A 13,347-nucleotide genomic window follows, 5' to 3' on the forward strand; every position below is an offset into this window, starting at 1 on the left:
ATAGGAGATTATTAACAAAAAAATGAAGATTTCTCTCCGATGTCGTCTCTCGCGTTTGCGTTTCGAAGACCATCAGTCGCCAACGTCCATACCACGTTGAATACACCGGTTCTCGTCCGATCACCGAAGTTAAGCAACGTCGGGCGCGGTCAGTACTTGGATGGGTGACCGCCTGGGAACACCGCGTGATGTTGGCTTTTTTGGCGTTTTTCTTTCGGCGGTTCCTTTTTAGCGCTCCAATATTCTCAATCCGTAAACTTTTATCCATTTTTCATAGGAGATTATTAACAAAAAAATGAAGATTTCTCTCCGATGTCGCCTCTCGCGTTTGCGTTTCGAAGACCATCAGTCGCCAACGTCCATACCACGTTGAATACACCGGTTCTCGTCCGATCACCGAAGTTAAGCAACGTCGGGCGCGGTCAGTACTTGGATGGGTGACCGCCTGGGAACACCGCGTGATGTTGGCTTTTTTGGCGTTTTTCTTTCGGCGGTTCCTTTTTAGCGCTCCAATATTCTCAATCCGTAAACTTTTATCCATTTTTCATAGGAGATTATTAACAAAAAAATGAAGATTTCTCTCCGATGTCGCCTCTCCCGTTTGCGTTTCGAAGACCATCTGTCGCCAACGTCCATACCACGTTGAATACACCGGTTCTCGTCCGATCACCGAAGTTAAGCAACGTCGGGCGCGGTCAGTACTTGGATGGGTGACCGCCTGGGAACACCGCGTGATGTTGGCTTTTTTGGCGTTTTTCTTTCGGCGGTTCCTTTTTAGCACTCCAATATTCTCAATCCGTAAACTTTTATCCATTTTTCATAGGAGATTATTAACAAAAAAATGAAGATTTCTCTCCGATGTCGCCTCTCGCGTTTGCGTTTCGAAGACCATCAGTCGCCAACGTCCATACCACGTTGAATACACCGGTTCTCGTCCGATCACCGAAGTTAAGCAACGTCGGGCGCGGTCAGTACTTGGATGGGTGACCGCCTGGGAACACCGCGTGATGTTGGCTTTTTTGGCGTTTTTCTTTCGGCGGTTCCCTTTTAGCGCTCCAACATTCTCAATCCATAAAGTTTTATCCATTTTTATAGGAGATTATTACCAAAAAAATGAAGATTTCTCTCCGATGTCGCCTCTCGCGTTTGCGTTTCGAAGACCATCAGTCGCCAACGTCCATACCACGTTGAATACACCGGTTCTCGTCCGATCACCGAAGTTAAGCAACGTCGGGCGCGGTCAGTACTTGGATGGGTGACCGCCTGGGAACACCGCGTGATGTTGGCTTTTTTGGCGTTTTTCTTTCGGCGGTTCCTTTTTAGCGCTCCAATATTCTCAATCCGTAAACTTTTATCCATTTTTCATAGGAGATTATTAACAAAAAAATGAAGATTTCTCTCCGATGTCGCCTCTCGCGTTTGCGTTTCGAAGACCATCAGTCGCCAACGTCCATACCACGTTGAATACACCGGTTCTCGTCCGATCACCGAAGATAAGCAACGTCGGGCGCGGTCAGTACTTGGATGGGTGACCGCCTGGGAACACCGCGTGATGTTGGCTTTTTTGGCGTTTTTCTTTCGGCGGTTCCTTTTTAGCGCTCCAATATTCTCAATCCGTAAACTTTTATCCATTTTTCATAGGAGATTATTAACAAAAAAATGAAGATTTCTCTCCGATGTCGCCTCTCGCGTTTGCGTTTCGAAGACCATCAGTCGCCAACGTCCATACCACGTTGAATACACCGGTTCTCGTCCGATCACCGAAGATAAGCAACGTCGGGCGCGGTCAGTACTTGGATGGGTGACCGCCTGGGAACACCGCGTGATGTTGGCTTTTTTGGCGTTTTTCTTTCGGCGGTTCCTTTTTAGCGCTCCAATATTCTCAATCCGTAAACTTTTATCCATTTTTCATAGGAGATTATTAACAAAAAAATGAAGATTTCTCTCCGATGTCGCCTCTCGCGTTTGCGTTTCGAAGACCATCAGTCGCCAACGTCCATACCACGTTGAATACACCGGTTCTCGTCCGATCACCGAAGTTAAGCAACGTCGGGCGCGGTCAGTACTTGGATGGGTGACCGCCTGGGAACACCGCGTGATGTTGGCTTTTTTGGCGTTTTTCTTTCGGCGGTTCCCTTTTAGCGCTCCAACATTCTCAATCCATAAAGTTTTATCCATTTTTATAGGAGATTATTACCAAAAAAATGAAGATTTCTCTCCGATGTCGCCTCTCGCGTTTACGTTTCGAAGACCATCAGTCGCCAACGTCCATACCACGTTGAATACACCGGTTCTCGTCCGATCACCGAAGTTAAGCAACGTCGGGCGCGGTCAGTACTTGGATGGGTGACCGCCTGGGAACACCGCGTGATGTTGGCTTTTTTGGCGTTTTTCTTTCGGCGGTTCCTTTTTAGCACTCCAATATTCTCAATCCGTAAACTTTTATCCATTTTTCATAGGAGATTATTAACAAAAAAATGAAGATTTCTCTCCGATGTCGACTCTCGCGTTTGCGTTTCGAAGACCATCAGTCGCCAACGTCCATACCACGTTGAATACACCGGTTCTCGTCCGATCACCGAAGTTAAGCAACGTCGGGCGCGGTCAGTACTTGGATGGGTGACCGCCTGGGAACACCGCGTGATGTTGGCTTTTTTGGCGTTTTTCTTTCGGCGGTTCCTTTTTAGCGCTCCAATATTCTCAATCCGTAAACTTTCATCCATTTTTCATAGGAGATTATTAACAAAAAAATGAAGATTTCTCTCCGATGTCGCCTCTCGCGTTTGCGTTTCGAAGACCATCAGTCGCCAACGTCCATACCACGTTGAATACACCGGTTCTCGTCCGATCACCGAAGTTAAGCAACGTCGGGCGCGGTCAGTACTTGGATGGGTGACCGCCTGGGAACACCGCGTGATGTTGGCTTTTTTGGCGTTTTTCTTTCGGCGGTTCCTTTTTAGCGCTCCAGTATTCTCAATCCGTAAACTTTTATCCATTTTTCATAGGAGATTATTAACAAAAAAATGAAGATTTCTCTCCGATGTCGCCTCTCGCGTTTGCGTTTCGAAGACCATCAGTCGCCAACGTCCATACCACGTTGAATACACCGGTTCTCGTCCGATCACCGAAGTTAAGCAACGTCGGGCACGGTCAGTACTTGGATGGGTGACCGCCTGGGAACACCGCGTGATGTTGGCTTTTTTGGCGTTTTTCTTTCGGCGGTTCCTTTTTAGCGCTCCAATATTCTCAATCCGTAAACTTTTATCCATTTTCCATAGGAGATTATTAACAAAAAAAAGAAGATTTCTCTCCGATGTCGCCTCTCGCGTTTGCGTTTCGAAGACCATCAGTCGCCAACGTCCATACCACGTTGAATACACCGGTTCTCGTCCGATCACCGAAGTTAAGCAACGTCGGGCGCGGTCAGTACTTGGATGGGTGACCGCCTGGGAACACCGCGTGATGTTGGCTTTTTTGGCGTTTTTTTTCGGCGGTTCCTTTTTAGCGCTCCTGTATTCTCAATCCATAAACTTTTATCCATTTTCCATAGGAGATTATTAACAAAAAAATGAAGATTTCTCTCCGATGTCGCCTCTCGCGTTTGCGTTTCGAAGACCATCTGTCGCCAACGTCCATACCACGTTGAATACACCGGTTCTCGTCCGATCACCGAAGTTAAGCAACGTCGGGCGCGGTCAGTACTTGGATGGGTGACCGCCTGGGAACACCGCGTGATGTTGGCTTTTTTGGCGTTTTTCTTTCGGCGGTTCCCTTTTAGCGCTCCAACATTCTCAATCCATAAAGTTTTATCCATTTTTATAGGAGATTATTACCAAAAAAATGAAGATTTCTCTCCGATGTCGCCTCTCGCGTTTGCGTTTCGAAGACCATCAGTCGCCAACGTCCATACCACGTTGAATACACCGGTTCTCGTCCGATCACCGAAGTTAAGCAACGTCGGGCGCGGTCAGTACTTGGATGGGTGACCGCCTGGGAACACCGCGTGATGTTGGCTTTTTTGGCGTTTTTCTTTCGGCGGTTCCTTTTTAGCGCTCCAATATTCTCAATCCGTAAACTTTTATCCATTTTTCATAGGAGATTATTAACAAAAAAATGAAGATTTCTCTCCGATGTCGCCTCTCGCGTTTGCGTTTCGAAGACCATCAGTCGCCAACGTCCATACCACGTTGAATACACCGGTTCTCGTCCGATCACCGAAGATAAGCAACGTCGGGCGCGGTCAGTACTTGGATGGGTGACCGCCTGGGAACACCGCGTGATGTTGGCTTTTTTGGCGTTTTTCTTTCGGCGGTTCCTTTTTAGCGCTCCAATATTCTCAATCCGTAAACTTTTATCCATTTTTCATAGGAGATTATTAACAAAAAAATGAAGATTTCTCTCCGATGTCGCCTCTCGCGTTTGCGTTTCGAAGACCATCAGTCGCCAACGTCCATACCACGTTGAATACACCGGTTCTCGTCCGATCACCGAAGTTAAGCAACGTCGGGCGCGGTCAGTACTTGGATGGGTGACCGCCTGGGAACACCGCGTGATGTTGGCTTTTTTGGCGTTTTTCTTTCGGCGGTTCCCTTTTAGCGCTCCAACATTCTCAATCCATAAAGTTTTATCCATTTTTATAGGAGATTATTACCAAAAAAATGAAGATTTCTCTCCGATGTCGCCTCTCGCGTTTACGTTTCGAAGACCATCAGTCGCCAACGTCCATACCACGTTGAATACACCGGTTCTCGTCCGATCACCGAAGTTAAGCAACGTCGGGCGCGGTCAGTACTTGGATGGGTGACCGCCTGGGAACACCGCGTGATGTTGGCTTTTTTGGCGTTTTTCTTTCGGCGGTTCCTTTTTAGCGCTCCAATATTCTCAATCCGTAAACTTTTATCCATTTTTCATAGGAGATTATTAACAAAAAAATGAAGATTTCTCTCCGATGTCGCCTCTCGCGTTTGCGTTTCGAAGACCATCAGTCGCCAACGTCCATACCACGTTGAATACACCGGTTCTCGTCCGATCACCGAAGTTAAGCAACGTCGGGCGCGGTCAGTACTTGGATGGGTGACCGCCTGGGAACACCGCGTGATGTTGGCTTTTTTGGCGTTTTTCTTTCGGCGGTTCCTTTTTAGCGCTCCAATATTCTCAATCCGTAAACTTTTATCCATTTTTCATAGGAGATTATTAACAAAAAAATGAAGATTTCTCTCCGATGTCGCCTCTCCCGTTTGCGTTTCGAAGACCATCTGTCGCCAACGTCCATACCACGTTGAATACACCGGTTCTCGTCCGATCACCGAAGTTAAGCAACGTCGGGCGCGGTCAGTACTTGGATGGGTGACCGCCTGGGAACACCGCGTGATGTTGGCTTTTTTGGCGTTTTTCTTTCGGCGGTTCCTTTTTAGCACTCCAATATTCTCAATCCGTAAACTTTTATCCATTTTTCATAGGAGATTATTAACAAAAAAATGAAGATTTCTCTCCGATGTCGCCTCTCGCGTTTGCGTTTCGAAGACCATCAGTCGCCAACGTCCATACCACGTTGAATACACCGGTTCTCGTCCGATCACCGAAGTTAAGCAACGTCGGGCGCGGTCAGTACTTGGATGGGTGACCGCCTGGGAACACCGCGTGATGTTGGCTTTTTTGGCGTTTTTCTTTCGGCGGTTCCCTTTTAGCGCTCCAACATTCTCAATCCATAAAGTTTTATCCATTTTTATAGGAGATTATTACCAAAAAAATGAAGATTTCTCTCCGATGTCGCCTCTCGCGTTTGCGTTTCGAAGACCATCAGTCGCCAACGTCCATACCACGTTGAATACACCGGTTCTCGTCCGATCACCGAAGTTAAGCAACGTCGGGCGCGGTCAGTACTTGGATGGGTGACCGCCTGGGAACACCGCGTGATGTTGGCTTTTTTGGCGTTTTTCTTTCGGCGGTTCCTTTTTAGCGCTCCAATATTCTCAATCCGTAAACTTTTATCCATTTTTCATAGGAGATTATTAACAAAAAAATGAAGATTTCTCTCCGATGTCGCCTCTCGCGTTTGCGTTTCGAAGACCATCAGTCGCCAACGTCCATACCACGTTGAATACACCGGTTCTCGTCCGATCACCGAAGATAAGCAACGTCGGGCGCGGTCAGTACTTGGATGGGTGACCGCCTGGGAACACCGCGTGATGTTGGCTTTTTTGGCGTTTTTCTTTCGGCGGTTCCTTTTTAGCGCTCCAATATTCTCAATCCGTAAACTTTTATCCATTTTTCATAGGAGATTATTAACAAAAAAATGAAGATTTCTCTCCGATGTCGCCTCTCGCGTTTGCGTTTCGAAGACCATCAGTCGCCAACGTCCATACCACGTTGAATACACCGGTTCTCGTCCGATCACCGAAGTTAAGCAACGTCGGGCGCGGTCAGTACTTGGATGGGTGACCGCCTGGGAACACCGCGTGATGTTGGCTTTTTTGGCGTTTTTCTTTCGGCGGTTCCCTTTTAGCGCTCCAACATTCTCAATCCATAAAGTTTTATCCATTTTTATAGGAGATTATTACCAAAAAAATGAAGATTTCTCTCCGATGTCGCCTCTCGCGTTTACGTTTCGAAGACCATCAGTCGCCAACGTCCATACCACGTTGAATACACCGGTTCTCGTCCGATCACCGAAGTTAAGCAACGTCGGGCGCGGTCAGTACTTGGATGGGTGACCGCCTGGGAACACCGCGTGATGTTGGCTTTTTTGGCGTTTTTCTTTCGGCGGTTCCTTTTTAGCACTCCAATATTCTCAATCCGTAAACTTTTATCCATTTTTCATAGGAGATTATTAACAAAAAAATGAAGATTTCTCTCCGATGTCGACTCTCGCGTTTGCGTTTCGAAGACCATCAGTCGCCAACGTCCATACCACGTTGAATACACCGGTTCTCGTCCGATCACCGAAGTTAAGCAACGTCGGGCGCGGTCAGTACTTGGATGGGTGACCGCCTGGGAACACCGCGTGATGTTGGCTTTTTTGGCGTTTTTCTTTCGGCGGTTCCTTTTTAGCGCTCCAATATTCTCAATCCGTAAACTTTCATCCATTTTTCATAGGAGATTATTAACAAAAAAATGAAGATTTCTCTCCGATGTCGCCTCTCGCGTTTGCGTTTCGAAGACCATCAGTCGCCAACGTCCATACCACGTTGAATACACCGGTTCTCGTCCGATCACCGAAGTTAAGCAACGTCGGGCGCGGTCAGTACTTGGATGGGTGACCGCCTGGGAACACCGCGTGATGTTGGCTTTTTTGGCGTTTTTCTTTCGGCGGTTCCTTTTTAGCGCTCCAATATTCTCAATCCGTAAACTTTTATCCATTTTTCATAGGAGATTATTAACAAAAAAATGAAGATTTCTCTCCGATGTCGCCTCTCGCGTTTGCGTTTCGAAGACCATCAGTCGCCAACGTCCATACCACGTTGAATACACCGGTTCTCGTCCGATCACCGAAGTTAAGCAACGTCGGGCACGGTCAGTACTTGGATGGGTGACCGCCTGGGAACACCGCGTGATGTTGGCTTTTTTGGCGTTTTTCTTTCGGCGGTTCCTTTTTAGCGCTCCAATATTCTCAATCCGTAAACTTTTATCCATTTTCCATAGGAGATTATTAACAAAAAAAAGAAGATTTCTCTCCGATGTCGCCTCTCGCGTTTGCGTTTCGAAGACCATCAGTCGCCAACGTCCATACCACGTTGAATACACCGGTTCTCGTCCGATCACCGAAGTTAAGCAACGTCGGGCGCGGTCAGTACTTGGATGGGTGACCGCCTGGGAACACCGCGTGATGTTGGCTTTTTTGGCGTTTTTTTTCGGCGGTTCCTTTTTAGCGCTCCTGTATTCTCAATCCATAAACTTTTATCCATTTTCCATAGGAGATTATTAACAAAAAAATGAAGATTTCTCTCCGATGTCGCCTCTCGCGTTTGCGTTTCGAAGACCATCTGTCGCCAACGTCCATACCACGTTGAATACACCGGTTCTCGTCCGATCACCGAAGTTAAGCAACGTCGGGCGCGGTCAGTACTTGGATGGGTGACCGCCTGGGAACACCGCGTGATGTTGGCTTTTTTGGCGTTTTTCTTTCGGCGGTTCCCTTTTAGCGCTCCAACATTCTCAATCCATAAAGTTTTATCCATTTTTATAGGAGATTATTACCAAAAAAATGAAGATTTCTCTCCGATGTCGCCTCTCGCGTTTGCGTTTCGAAGACCATCAGTCGCCAACGTCCATACCACGTTGAATACACCGGTTCTCGTCCGATCACCGAAGTTAAGCAACGTCGGGCGCGGTCAGTACTTGGATGGGTGACCGCCTGGGAACACCGCGTGATGTTGGCTTTTTTGGCGTTTTTCTTTCGGCGGTTCCTTTTTAGCGCTCCAATATTCTCAATCCGTAAACTTTTATCCATTTTTCATAGGAGATTATTAACAAAAAAATGAAGATTTCTCTCCGATGTCGACTCTCGCGTTTGCGTTTCGAAGACCATCAGTCGCCAACGTCCATACCACGTTGAATACACCGGTTCTCGTCCGATCACCGAAGTTAAGCAACGTCGGGCGCGGTCAGTACTTGGATGGGTGACCGCCTGGGAACACCGCGTGATGTTGGCTTTTTTGGCGTTTTTCTTTCGGCGGTTCCTTTTTAGCGCTCCAATATTCTCAATCCGTAAACTTTCATCCATTTTTCATAGGAGATTATTAACAAAAAAATGAAGATTTCTCTCCGATGTCGCCTCTCGCGTTTGCGTTTCGAAGACCATCAGTCGCCAACGTCCATACCACGTTAAATACACCGGTTCTCGTCCGATCACCGAAGTTAAGCAACGTCGGGCGCGGTCAGTACTTGGATGGGTGACCGCCTGGGAACACCGCGTGATGTTGGCTTTTTTGGCGTTTTTCTTTCGGCGGTTCCTTTTTAGCGCTCCAATATTCTCAATCCGTAAACTTTTATCCATTTTTCATAGGAGATTATTAACAAAAAAATGAAGATTTCTCTCCGATGTCGCCTCTCGCGTTTGCGTTTCGAAGACCATCAGTCGCCAACGTCCATACCACGTTGAATACACCGGTTCTCGTCCGATCACCGAAGTTAAGCAACGTCGGGCACGGTCAGTACTTGGATGGGTGACCGCCTGGGAACACCGCGTGATGTTGGCTTTTTTGGCGTTTTTCTTTCGGCGGTTCCTTTTTAGCGCTCCAATATTCTCAATCCGTAAACTTTTATCCATTTTCCATAGGAGATTATTAACAAAAAAAAGAAGATTTCTCTCCGATGTCGCCTCTCGCGTTTGCGTTTCGAAGACCATCAGTCGCCAACGTCCATACCACGTTAAATACACCGGTTCTCGTCCGATCACCGAAGTTAAGCAACGTCGGGCGCGGTCAGTACTTGGATGGGTGACCGCCTGGGAACACCGCGTGATGTTGGCTTTTTTGGCGTTTTTTTTCGGCGGTTCCTTTTTAGCGCTCCTGTATTCTCAATCCATAAACTTTTATCCATTTTCCATAGGAGATTATTAACAAAAAAATGAAGATTTCTCTCCGATGTCGCCTCTCGCGTTTGCGTTTCGAAGACCATCTGTCGCCAACGTCCATACCACGTTGAATACACCGGTTCTCGTCCGATCACCGAAGTAAAGCAACGTCGGGCGCGGTCAGTACTTGGATGGGTGACCGCCTGGGAACACCGCGTGATGTTGGCTTTTTTGGCGTTTTTTTTCGGCGGTTCCTTTTTAGCGCTCCTGTATTCTCAATCCATAAACTTTTATCCATTTTTCAAAGGAGATTATTAATAAAAAAATGAAGATTTCTCTCCGATGTCGCCTCTCGCGTTTGCGTTTCGAAGACCATCAGTCGCCAACGTCCATACCACGTTGAATACACCGGTTCTCGTCCGATCACCGAAGTTAAGCAACGTCGGGCGCGGTCAGTACTTGGATGGGTGACCGCCTGGGAACACCGCGTGATGTTGGCTTTTTTGGCGTTTTTCTTTCGGCGGTTCCTTTTTAGCGCTCCAATATTCTCAATCCGTAAACTTTTATCCATTTTTCATAGGAGATTATTAACAAAAAAATGAAGATTTCTCTCCGATGTCGCCTCTCGCGTTTGCGTTTCGAAGACCATCAGTCGCCAACGTCCATACCACGTTGAATACACCGGTTCTCGTCCGATCACCGAAGTTAAGCAACGTCGGGCGCGGTCAGTACTTGGATGGGTGACCGCCTGGGAACACCGCGTGATGTTGGCTTTTTTGGCGTTTTTCTTTCGGCGGTTCCTTTTTAGCGCTCCAATATTCTCAATCCGTAAACTTTTATCCATTTTTCATAGGAGATTATTAACAAAAAAATGAAGATTTCTCTCCGATGTCGCCTCTCGCGTTTGCGTTTCGAAGACCATCAGTCGCCAACGTCCATACCACGTTGAATACACCGGTTCTCGTCCGATCACCGAAGATAAGCAACGTCGGGCGCGGTCAGTACTTGGATGGGTGACCGCCTGGGAACACCGCGTGATGTTGGCTTTTTTGGCGTTTTTCTTTCGGCGGTTCCTTTTTAGCGCTCCAATATTCTCAATCCGTAAACTTTTATCCATTTTTCATAGGAGATTATTAACAAAAAAATGAAGATTTCTCTCCGATGTCGCCTCTCGCGTTTGCGTTTCGAAGACCATCAGTCGCCAACGTCCATACCACGTTGAATACACCGGTTCTCGTCCGATCACCGAAGATAAGCAACGTCGGGCGCGGTCAGTACTTGGATGGGTGACCGCCTGGGAACACCGCGTGATGTTGGCTTTTTTGGCGTTTTTCTTTCGGCGGTTCCTTTTTAGCGCTCCAATATTCTCAATCCGTAAACTTTTATCCATTTTTCATAGGAGATTATTAACAAAAAAATGAAGATTTCTCTCCGATGTCGCCTCTCGCGTTTGCGTTTCGAAGACCATCAGTCGCCAACGTCCATACCACGTTGAATACACCGGTTCTCGTCCGATCACCGAAGTTAAGCAACGTCGGGCGCGGTCAGTACTTGGATGGGTGACCGCCTGGGAACACCGCGTGATGTTGGCTTTTTTGGCGTTTTTCTTTCGGCGGTTCCCTTTTAGCGCTCCAACATTCTCAATCCATAAAGTTTTATCCATTTTTATAGGAGATTATTACCAAAAAAATGAAGATTTCTCTCCGATGTCGCCTCTCGCGTTTACGTTTCGAAGACCATCAGTCGCCAACGTCCATACCACGTTGAATACACCGGTTCTCGTCCGATCACCGAAGTTAAGCAACGTCGGGCGCGGTCAGTACTTGGATGGGTGACCGCCTGGGAACACCGCGTGATGTTGGCTTTTTTGGCGTTTTTCTTTCGGCGGTTCCTTTTTAGCACTCCAATATTCTCAATCCGTAAACTTTTATCCATTTTTCATAGGAGATTATTAACAAAAAAATGAAGATTTCTCTCCGATGTCGACTCTCGCGTTTGCGTTTCGAAGACCATCAGTCGCCAACGTCCATACCACGTTGAATACACCGGTTCTCGTCCGATCACCGAAGTTAAGCAACGTCGGGCGCGGTCAGTACTTGGATGGGTGACCGCCTGGGAACACCGCGTGATGTTGGCTTTTTTGGCGTTTTTCTTTCGGCGGTTCCTTTTTAGCGCTCCAGTATTCTCAATCCGTAAACTTTTATCCATTTTTCATAGGAGATTATTAACAAAAAAATGAAGATTTCCCTCCGATGTCGCCTCTCGCGTTTGCGTTTCGAAGACCATCAGTCGCCAACGTCCATACCACGTTGAATACACCGGTTCTCGTCCGATCACCGAAGTTAAGCAACGTCGGGCACGGTCAGTACTTGGATGGGTGACCGCCTGGGAACACCGCGTGATGTTGGCTTTTTTGGCGTTTTTCTTTCGGCGGTTCCTTTTTAGCGCTCCAATATTCTCAATCCGTAAACTTTTATCCATTTTCCATAGGAGATTATTAACAAAAAAAAGAAGATTTCTCTCCGATGTCGCCTCTCGCGTTTGCGTTTCGAAGACCATCAGTCGCCAACGTCCATACCACGTTGAATACACCGGTTCTCGTCCGATCACCGAAGTTAAGCAACGTCGGGCGCGGTCAGTACTTGGATGGGTGACCGCCTGGGAACACCGCGTGATGTTGGCTTTTTTGGCGTTTTTTTTCGGCGGTTCCTTTTTAGCGCTCCTGTATTCTCAATCCATAAACTTTTATCCATTTTCCATAGGAGATTATTAACAAAAAAATGAAGATTTCTCTCCGATGTCGCCTCTCGCGTTTGCGTTTCGAAGACCATCTGTCGCCAACGTCCATACCACGTTGAATACACCGGTTCTCGTCCGATCACCGAAGTTAAGCAACGTCGGGCGCGGTCAGTACTTGGATGGGTGACCGCCTGGGAACACCGCGTGATGTTGGCTTTTTTGGCGTTTTTCTTTCGGCGGTTCCCTTTTAGCGCTCCAACATTCTCAATCCATAAAGTTTTATCCATTTTTATAGGAGATTATTACCAAAAAAATGAAGATTTCTCTCCGATGTCGCCTCTCGCGTTTGCGTTTCGAAGACCATCAGTCGCCAACGTCCATACCACGTTGAATACACCGGTTCTCGTCCGATCACCGAAGTTAAGCAACGTCGGGCGCGGTCAGTACTTGGATGGGTGACCGCCTGGGAACACCGCGTGATGTTGGCTTTTTTGGCGTTTTTCTTTCGGCGGTTCCTTTTTAGCGCTCCAATATTCTCAATCCGTAAACTTTTATCCATTTTTCATAGGAGATTATTAACAAAAAAATGAAGATTTCTCTCCGATGTCGCCTCTCGCGTTTGCGTTTCGAAGACCATCAGTCGCCAACGTCCATACCACGTTGAATAAACCGGTTCTCGTCCGATCACCGAAGATAAGCAACGTCGGGCGCGGTCAGTACTTGGATGGGTGACCGCCTGGGAACACCGCGTGATGTTGGCTTTTTTGGCGTTTTTCTTTCGGCGGTTCCTTTTTAGCGCTCCAATATTCTCAATCCGTAAACTTTTATCCATTTTTCATAGGAGATTATTAACAAAAAAATGAAGATTTCTCTCCGATGTCGCCTCTCGCGTTTGCGTTTCGAAGACCATCAGTCGCCAACGTCCATACCACGTTGAATACACCGGTTCTCGTCCGATCACCGAAGTTAAGCAACGTCGGGCGCGGTCAGTACTTGGATGGGTGACCGCCTGGGAACACCGCGTGATGTTGGCTTTTTTGGCGTTTTTCTTTCGGCGGTTCCCTTTTAGCGCTCCAACATTCTCAATCCATAAA

At 47.3% G+C, this 13,347-nt stretch overlaps 49 non-coding genes across 49 annotated transcripts; all 49 read left to right on the forward strand.

Moving 5' to 3' along the window:
• The first annotated feature begins 78 nt into the window (after positions 1 to 78).
• On the forward strand, positions 79 to 197 carry LOC137920965 (5S ribosomal RNA). Its single transcript, XR_011107205.1, has one exon. It is a non-coding gene; the product is annotated as a 5S ribosomal RNA (ribosomal RNA).
• A 154-nt stretch (positions 198 to 351) lies between these two features.
• LOC137920966 (5S ribosomal RNA) lies at positions 352 to 470 on the forward strand. Its single transcript, XR_011107206.1, has one exon. It is a non-coding gene; the product is annotated as a 5S ribosomal RNA (ribosomal RNA).
• Positions 471 to 624: 154 nt separating this feature from the next.
• On the forward strand, positions 625 to 743 carry LOC137920967 (5S ribosomal RNA). Its single transcript, XR_011107207.1, has one exon. It is a non-coding gene; the product is annotated as a 5S ribosomal RNA (ribosomal RNA).
• Positions 744 to 897: 154 nt separating this feature from the next.
• LOC137920969 (5S ribosomal RNA) lies at positions 898 to 1,016 on the forward strand. Its single transcript, XR_011107208.1, has one exon. It is a non-coding gene; the product is annotated as a 5S ribosomal RNA (ribosomal RNA).
• Positions 1,017 to 1,169: 153 nt separating this feature from the next.
• LOC137920970 (5S ribosomal RNA) lies at positions 1,170 to 1,288 on the forward strand. The gene has a single exon (XR_011107209.1). It is a non-coding gene; the product is annotated as a 5S ribosomal RNA (ribosomal RNA).
• Positions 1,289 to 1,442: 154 nt separating this feature from the next.
• Positions 1,443 to 1,561, forward strand: LOC137920608 (5S ribosomal RNA). Its single transcript, XR_011106870.1, has one exon. It is a non-coding gene; the product is annotated as a 5S ribosomal RNA (ribosomal RNA).
• Positions 1,562 to 1,715: 154 nt separating this feature from the next.
• On the forward strand, positions 1,716 to 1,834 carry LOC137920609 (5S ribosomal RNA). Its single transcript, XR_011106871.1, has one exon. It is a non-coding gene; the product is annotated as a 5S ribosomal RNA (ribosomal RNA).
• Positions 1,835 to 1,988: 154 nt separating this feature from the next.
• On the forward strand, positions 1,989 to 2,107 carry LOC137920971 (5S ribosomal RNA). The gene has a single exon (XR_011107210.1). It is a non-coding gene; the product is annotated as a 5S ribosomal RNA (ribosomal RNA).
• A 153-nt stretch (positions 2,108 to 2,260) lies between these two features.
• On the forward strand, positions 2,261 to 2,379 carry LOC137920972 (5S ribosomal RNA). Its single transcript, XR_011107211.1, has one exon. It is a non-coding gene; the product is annotated as a 5S ribosomal RNA (ribosomal RNA).
• Positions 2,380 to 2,533: 154 nt separating this feature from the next.
• Positions 2,534 to 2,652, forward strand: LOC137920973 (5S ribosomal RNA). Its single transcript, XR_011107212.1, has one exon. It is a non-coding gene; the product is annotated as a 5S ribosomal RNA (ribosomal RNA).
• Positions 2,653 to 2,806: 154 nt separating this feature from the next.
• LOC137920975 (5S ribosomal RNA) lies at positions 2,807 to 2,925 on the forward strand. Its single transcript, XR_011107214.1, has one exon. It is a non-coding gene; the product is annotated as a 5S ribosomal RNA (ribosomal RNA).
• Positions 2,926 to 3,079: 154 nt separating this feature from the next.
• LOC137920658 (5S ribosomal RNA) lies at positions 3,080 to 3,198 on the forward strand. The gene has a single exon (XR_011106918.1). It is a non-coding gene; the product is annotated as a 5S ribosomal RNA (ribosomal RNA).
• Positions 3,199 to 3,352: 154 nt separating this feature from the next.
• LOC137920976 (5S ribosomal RNA) lies at positions 3,353 to 3,471 on the forward strand. The gene has a single exon (XR_011107215.1). It is a non-coding gene; the product is annotated as a 5S ribosomal RNA (ribosomal RNA).
• Positions 3,472 to 3,624: 153 nt separating this feature from the next.
• On the forward strand, positions 3,625 to 3,743 carry LOC137920977 (5S ribosomal RNA). The gene has a single exon (XR_011107216.1). It is a non-coding gene; the product is annotated as a 5S ribosomal RNA (ribosomal RNA).
• Positions 3,744 to 3,896: 153 nt separating this feature from the next.
• Positions 3,897 to 4,015, forward strand: LOC137920978 (5S ribosomal RNA). The gene has a single exon (XR_011107217.1). It is a non-coding gene; the product is annotated as a 5S ribosomal RNA (ribosomal RNA).
• A 154-nt stretch (positions 4,016 to 4,169) lies between these two features.
• Positions 4,170 to 4,288, forward strand: LOC137920611 (5S ribosomal RNA). The gene has a single exon (XR_011106873.1). It is a non-coding gene; the product is annotated as a 5S ribosomal RNA (ribosomal RNA).
• A 154-nt stretch (positions 4,289 to 4,442) lies between these two features.
• Positions 4,443 to 4,561, forward strand: LOC137920979 (5S ribosomal RNA). The gene has a single exon (XR_011107218.1). It is a non-coding gene; the product is annotated as a 5S ribosomal RNA (ribosomal RNA).
• Positions 4,562 to 4,714: 153 nt separating this feature from the next.
• On the forward strand, positions 4,715 to 4,833 carry LOC137920980 (5S ribosomal RNA). The gene has a single exon (XR_011107219.1). It is a non-coding gene; the product is annotated as a 5S ribosomal RNA (ribosomal RNA).
• Positions 4,834 to 4,987: 154 nt separating this feature from the next.
• LOC137920981 (5S ribosomal RNA) lies at positions 4,988 to 5,106 on the forward strand. Its single transcript, XR_011107220.1, has one exon. It is a non-coding gene; the product is annotated as a 5S ribosomal RNA (ribosomal RNA).
• Positions 5,107 to 5,260: 154 nt separating this feature from the next.
• On the forward strand, positions 5,261 to 5,379 carry LOC137920982 (5S ribosomal RNA). Its single transcript, XR_011107221.1, has one exon. It is a non-coding gene; the product is annotated as a 5S ribosomal RNA (ribosomal RNA).
• A 154-nt stretch (positions 5,380 to 5,533) lies between these two features.
• LOC137920983 (5S ribosomal RNA) lies at positions 5,534 to 5,652 on the forward strand. The gene has a single exon (XR_011107222.1). It is a non-coding gene; the product is annotated as a 5S ribosomal RNA (ribosomal RNA).
• A 153-nt stretch (positions 5,653 to 5,805) lies between these two features.
• LOC137920985 (5S ribosomal RNA) lies at positions 5,806 to 5,924 on the forward strand. The gene has a single exon (XR_011107223.1). It is a non-coding gene; the product is annotated as a 5S ribosomal RNA (ribosomal RNA).
• Positions 5,925 to 6,078: 154 nt separating this feature from the next.
• Positions 6,079 to 6,197, forward strand: LOC137920612 (5S ribosomal RNA). The gene has a single exon (XR_011106874.1). It is a non-coding gene; the product is annotated as a 5S ribosomal RNA (ribosomal RNA).
• A 154-nt stretch (positions 6,198 to 6,351) lies between these two features.
• On the forward strand, positions 6,352 to 6,470 carry LOC137920987 (5S ribosomal RNA). Its single transcript, XR_011107225.1, has one exon. It is a non-coding gene; the product is annotated as a 5S ribosomal RNA (ribosomal RNA).
• Positions 6,471 to 6,623: 153 nt separating this feature from the next.
• LOC137920988 (5S ribosomal RNA) lies at positions 6,624 to 6,742 on the forward strand. The gene has a single exon (XR_011107226.1). It is a non-coding gene; the product is annotated as a 5S ribosomal RNA (ribosomal RNA).
• Positions 6,743 to 6,896: 154 nt separating this feature from the next.
• Positions 6,897 to 7,015, forward strand: LOC137920989 (5S ribosomal RNA). The gene has a single exon (XR_011107227.1). It is a non-coding gene; the product is annotated as a 5S ribosomal RNA (ribosomal RNA).
• Positions 7,016 to 7,169: 154 nt separating this feature from the next.
• Positions 7,170 to 7,288, forward strand: LOC137920990 (5S ribosomal RNA). Its single transcript, XR_011107228.1, has one exon. It is a non-coding gene; the product is annotated as a 5S ribosomal RNA (ribosomal RNA).
• Positions 7,289 to 7,442: 154 nt separating this feature from the next.
• LOC137920659 (5S ribosomal RNA) lies at positions 7,443 to 7,561 on the forward strand. Its single transcript, XR_011106919.1, has one exon. It is a non-coding gene; the product is annotated as a 5S ribosomal RNA (ribosomal RNA).
• A 154-nt stretch (positions 7,562 to 7,715) lies between these two features.
• Positions 7,716 to 7,834, forward strand: LOC137920991 (5S ribosomal RNA). The gene has a single exon (XR_011107229.1). It is a non-coding gene; the product is annotated as a 5S ribosomal RNA (ribosomal RNA).
• Positions 7,835 to 7,987: 153 nt separating this feature from the next.
• LOC137920992 (5S ribosomal RNA) lies at positions 7,988 to 8,106 on the forward strand. The gene has a single exon (XR_011107230.1). It is a non-coding gene; the product is annotated as a 5S ribosomal RNA (ribosomal RNA).
• Positions 8,107 to 8,259: 153 nt separating this feature from the next.
• On the forward strand, positions 8,260 to 8,378 carry LOC137920993 (5S ribosomal RNA). Its single transcript, XR_011107231.1, has one exon. It is a non-coding gene; the product is annotated as a 5S ribosomal RNA (ribosomal RNA).
• A 154-nt stretch (positions 8,379 to 8,532) lies between these two features.
• On the forward strand, positions 8,533 to 8,651 carry LOC137920994 (5S ribosomal RNA). The gene has a single exon (XR_011107232.1). It is a non-coding gene; the product is annotated as a 5S ribosomal RNA (ribosomal RNA).
• Positions 8,652 to 8,805: 154 nt separating this feature from the next.
• LOC137920677 (5S ribosomal RNA) lies at positions 8,806 to 8,924 on the forward strand. The gene has a single exon (XR_011106936.1). It is a non-coding gene; the product is annotated as a 5S ribosomal RNA (ribosomal RNA).
• A 154-nt stretch (positions 8,925 to 9,078) lies between these two features.
• LOC137920660 (5S ribosomal RNA) lies at positions 9,079 to 9,197 on the forward strand. Its single transcript, XR_011106920.1, has one exon. It is a non-coding gene; the product is annotated as a 5S ribosomal RNA (ribosomal RNA).
• A 154-nt stretch (positions 9,198 to 9,351) lies between these two features.
• LOC137920678 (5S ribosomal RNA) lies at positions 9,352 to 9,470 on the forward strand. Its single transcript, XR_011106937.1, has one exon. It is a non-coding gene; the product is annotated as a 5S ribosomal RNA (ribosomal RNA).
• A 153-nt stretch (positions 9,471 to 9,623) lies between these two features.
• LOC137920630 (5S ribosomal RNA) lies at positions 9,624 to 9,742 on the forward strand. The gene has a single exon (XR_011106891.1). It is a non-coding gene; the product is annotated as a 5S ribosomal RNA (ribosomal RNA).
• A 153-nt stretch (positions 9,743 to 9,895) lies between these two features.
• On the forward strand, positions 9,896 to 10,014 carry LOC137920995 (5S ribosomal RNA). The gene has a single exon (XR_011107233.1). It is a non-coding gene; the product is annotated as a 5S ribosomal RNA (ribosomal RNA).
• A 154-nt stretch (positions 10,015 to 10,168) lies between these two features.
• LOC137920996 (5S ribosomal RNA) lies at positions 10,169 to 10,287 on the forward strand. The gene has a single exon (XR_011107234.1). It is a non-coding gene; the product is annotated as a 5S ribosomal RNA (ribosomal RNA).
• A 154-nt stretch (positions 10,288 to 10,441) lies between these two features.
• LOC137920613 (5S ribosomal RNA) lies at positions 10,442 to 10,560 on the forward strand. Its single transcript, XR_011106875.1, has one exon. It is a non-coding gene; the product is annotated as a 5S ribosomal RNA (ribosomal RNA).
• Positions 10,561 to 10,714: 154 nt separating this feature from the next.
• LOC137920614 (5S ribosomal RNA) lies at positions 10,715 to 10,833 on the forward strand. Its single transcript, XR_011106876.1, has one exon. It is a non-coding gene; the product is annotated as a 5S ribosomal RNA (ribosomal RNA).
• Positions 10,834 to 10,987: 154 nt separating this feature from the next.
• Positions 10,988 to 11,106, forward strand: LOC137920998 (5S ribosomal RNA). The gene has a single exon (XR_011107236.1). It is a non-coding gene; the product is annotated as a 5S ribosomal RNA (ribosomal RNA).
• A 153-nt stretch (positions 11,107 to 11,259) lies between these two features.
• LOC137920999 (5S ribosomal RNA) lies at positions 11,260 to 11,378 on the forward strand. Its single transcript, XR_011107237.1, has one exon. It is a non-coding gene; the product is annotated as a 5S ribosomal RNA (ribosomal RNA).
• Positions 11,379 to 11,532: 154 nt separating this feature from the next.
• On the forward strand, positions 11,533 to 11,651 carry LOC137921001 (5S ribosomal RNA). Its single transcript, XR_011107238.1, has one exon. It is a non-coding gene; the product is annotated as a 5S ribosomal RNA (ribosomal RNA).
• Positions 11,652 to 11,805: 154 nt separating this feature from the next.
• LOC137920661 (5S ribosomal RNA) lies at positions 11,806 to 11,924 on the forward strand. The gene has a single exon (XR_011106921.1). It is a non-coding gene; the product is annotated as a 5S ribosomal RNA (ribosomal RNA).
• Positions 11,925 to 12,078: 154 nt separating this feature from the next.
• Positions 12,079 to 12,197, forward strand: LOC137921002 (5S ribosomal RNA). The gene has a single exon (XR_011107239.1). It is a non-coding gene; the product is annotated as a 5S ribosomal RNA (ribosomal RNA).
• A 153-nt stretch (positions 12,198 to 12,350) lies between these two features.
• LOC137921003 (5S ribosomal RNA) lies at positions 12,351 to 12,469 on the forward strand. The gene has a single exon (XR_011107240.1). It is a non-coding gene; the product is annotated as a 5S ribosomal RNA (ribosomal RNA).
• A 153-nt stretch (positions 12,470 to 12,622) lies between these two features.
• Positions 12,623 to 12,741, forward strand: LOC137921004 (5S ribosomal RNA). Its single transcript, XR_011107241.1, has one exon. It is a non-coding gene; the product is annotated as a 5S ribosomal RNA (ribosomal RNA).
• Positions 12,742 to 12,895: 154 nt separating this feature from the next.
• Positions 12,896 to 13,014, forward strand: LOC137920712 (5S ribosomal RNA). Its single transcript, XR_011106970.1, has one exon. It is a non-coding gene; the product is annotated as a 5S ribosomal RNA (ribosomal RNA).
• A 154-nt stretch (positions 13,015 to 13,168) lies between these two features.
• On the forward strand, positions 13,169 to 13,287 carry LOC137921005 (5S ribosomal RNA). Its single transcript, XR_011107242.1, has one exon. It is a non-coding gene; the product is annotated as a 5S ribosomal RNA (ribosomal RNA).
• Positions 13,288 to 13,347: the final 60 nt, after the last annotated feature.

The sequence above is a fragment of the Battus philenor genome, unplaced genomic scaffold (genome assembly GCF_028537555.1).
Source record: "Battus philenor isolate CCGP_79_NKW_IND1 unplaced genomic scaffold, ilBatPhil1.0.hap1 SCAF_18, whole genome shotgun sequence".
Taxonomy (NCBI): domain Eukaryota; kingdom Metazoa; phylum Arthropoda; class Insecta; order Lepidoptera; family Papilionidae; genus Battus; species Battus philenor.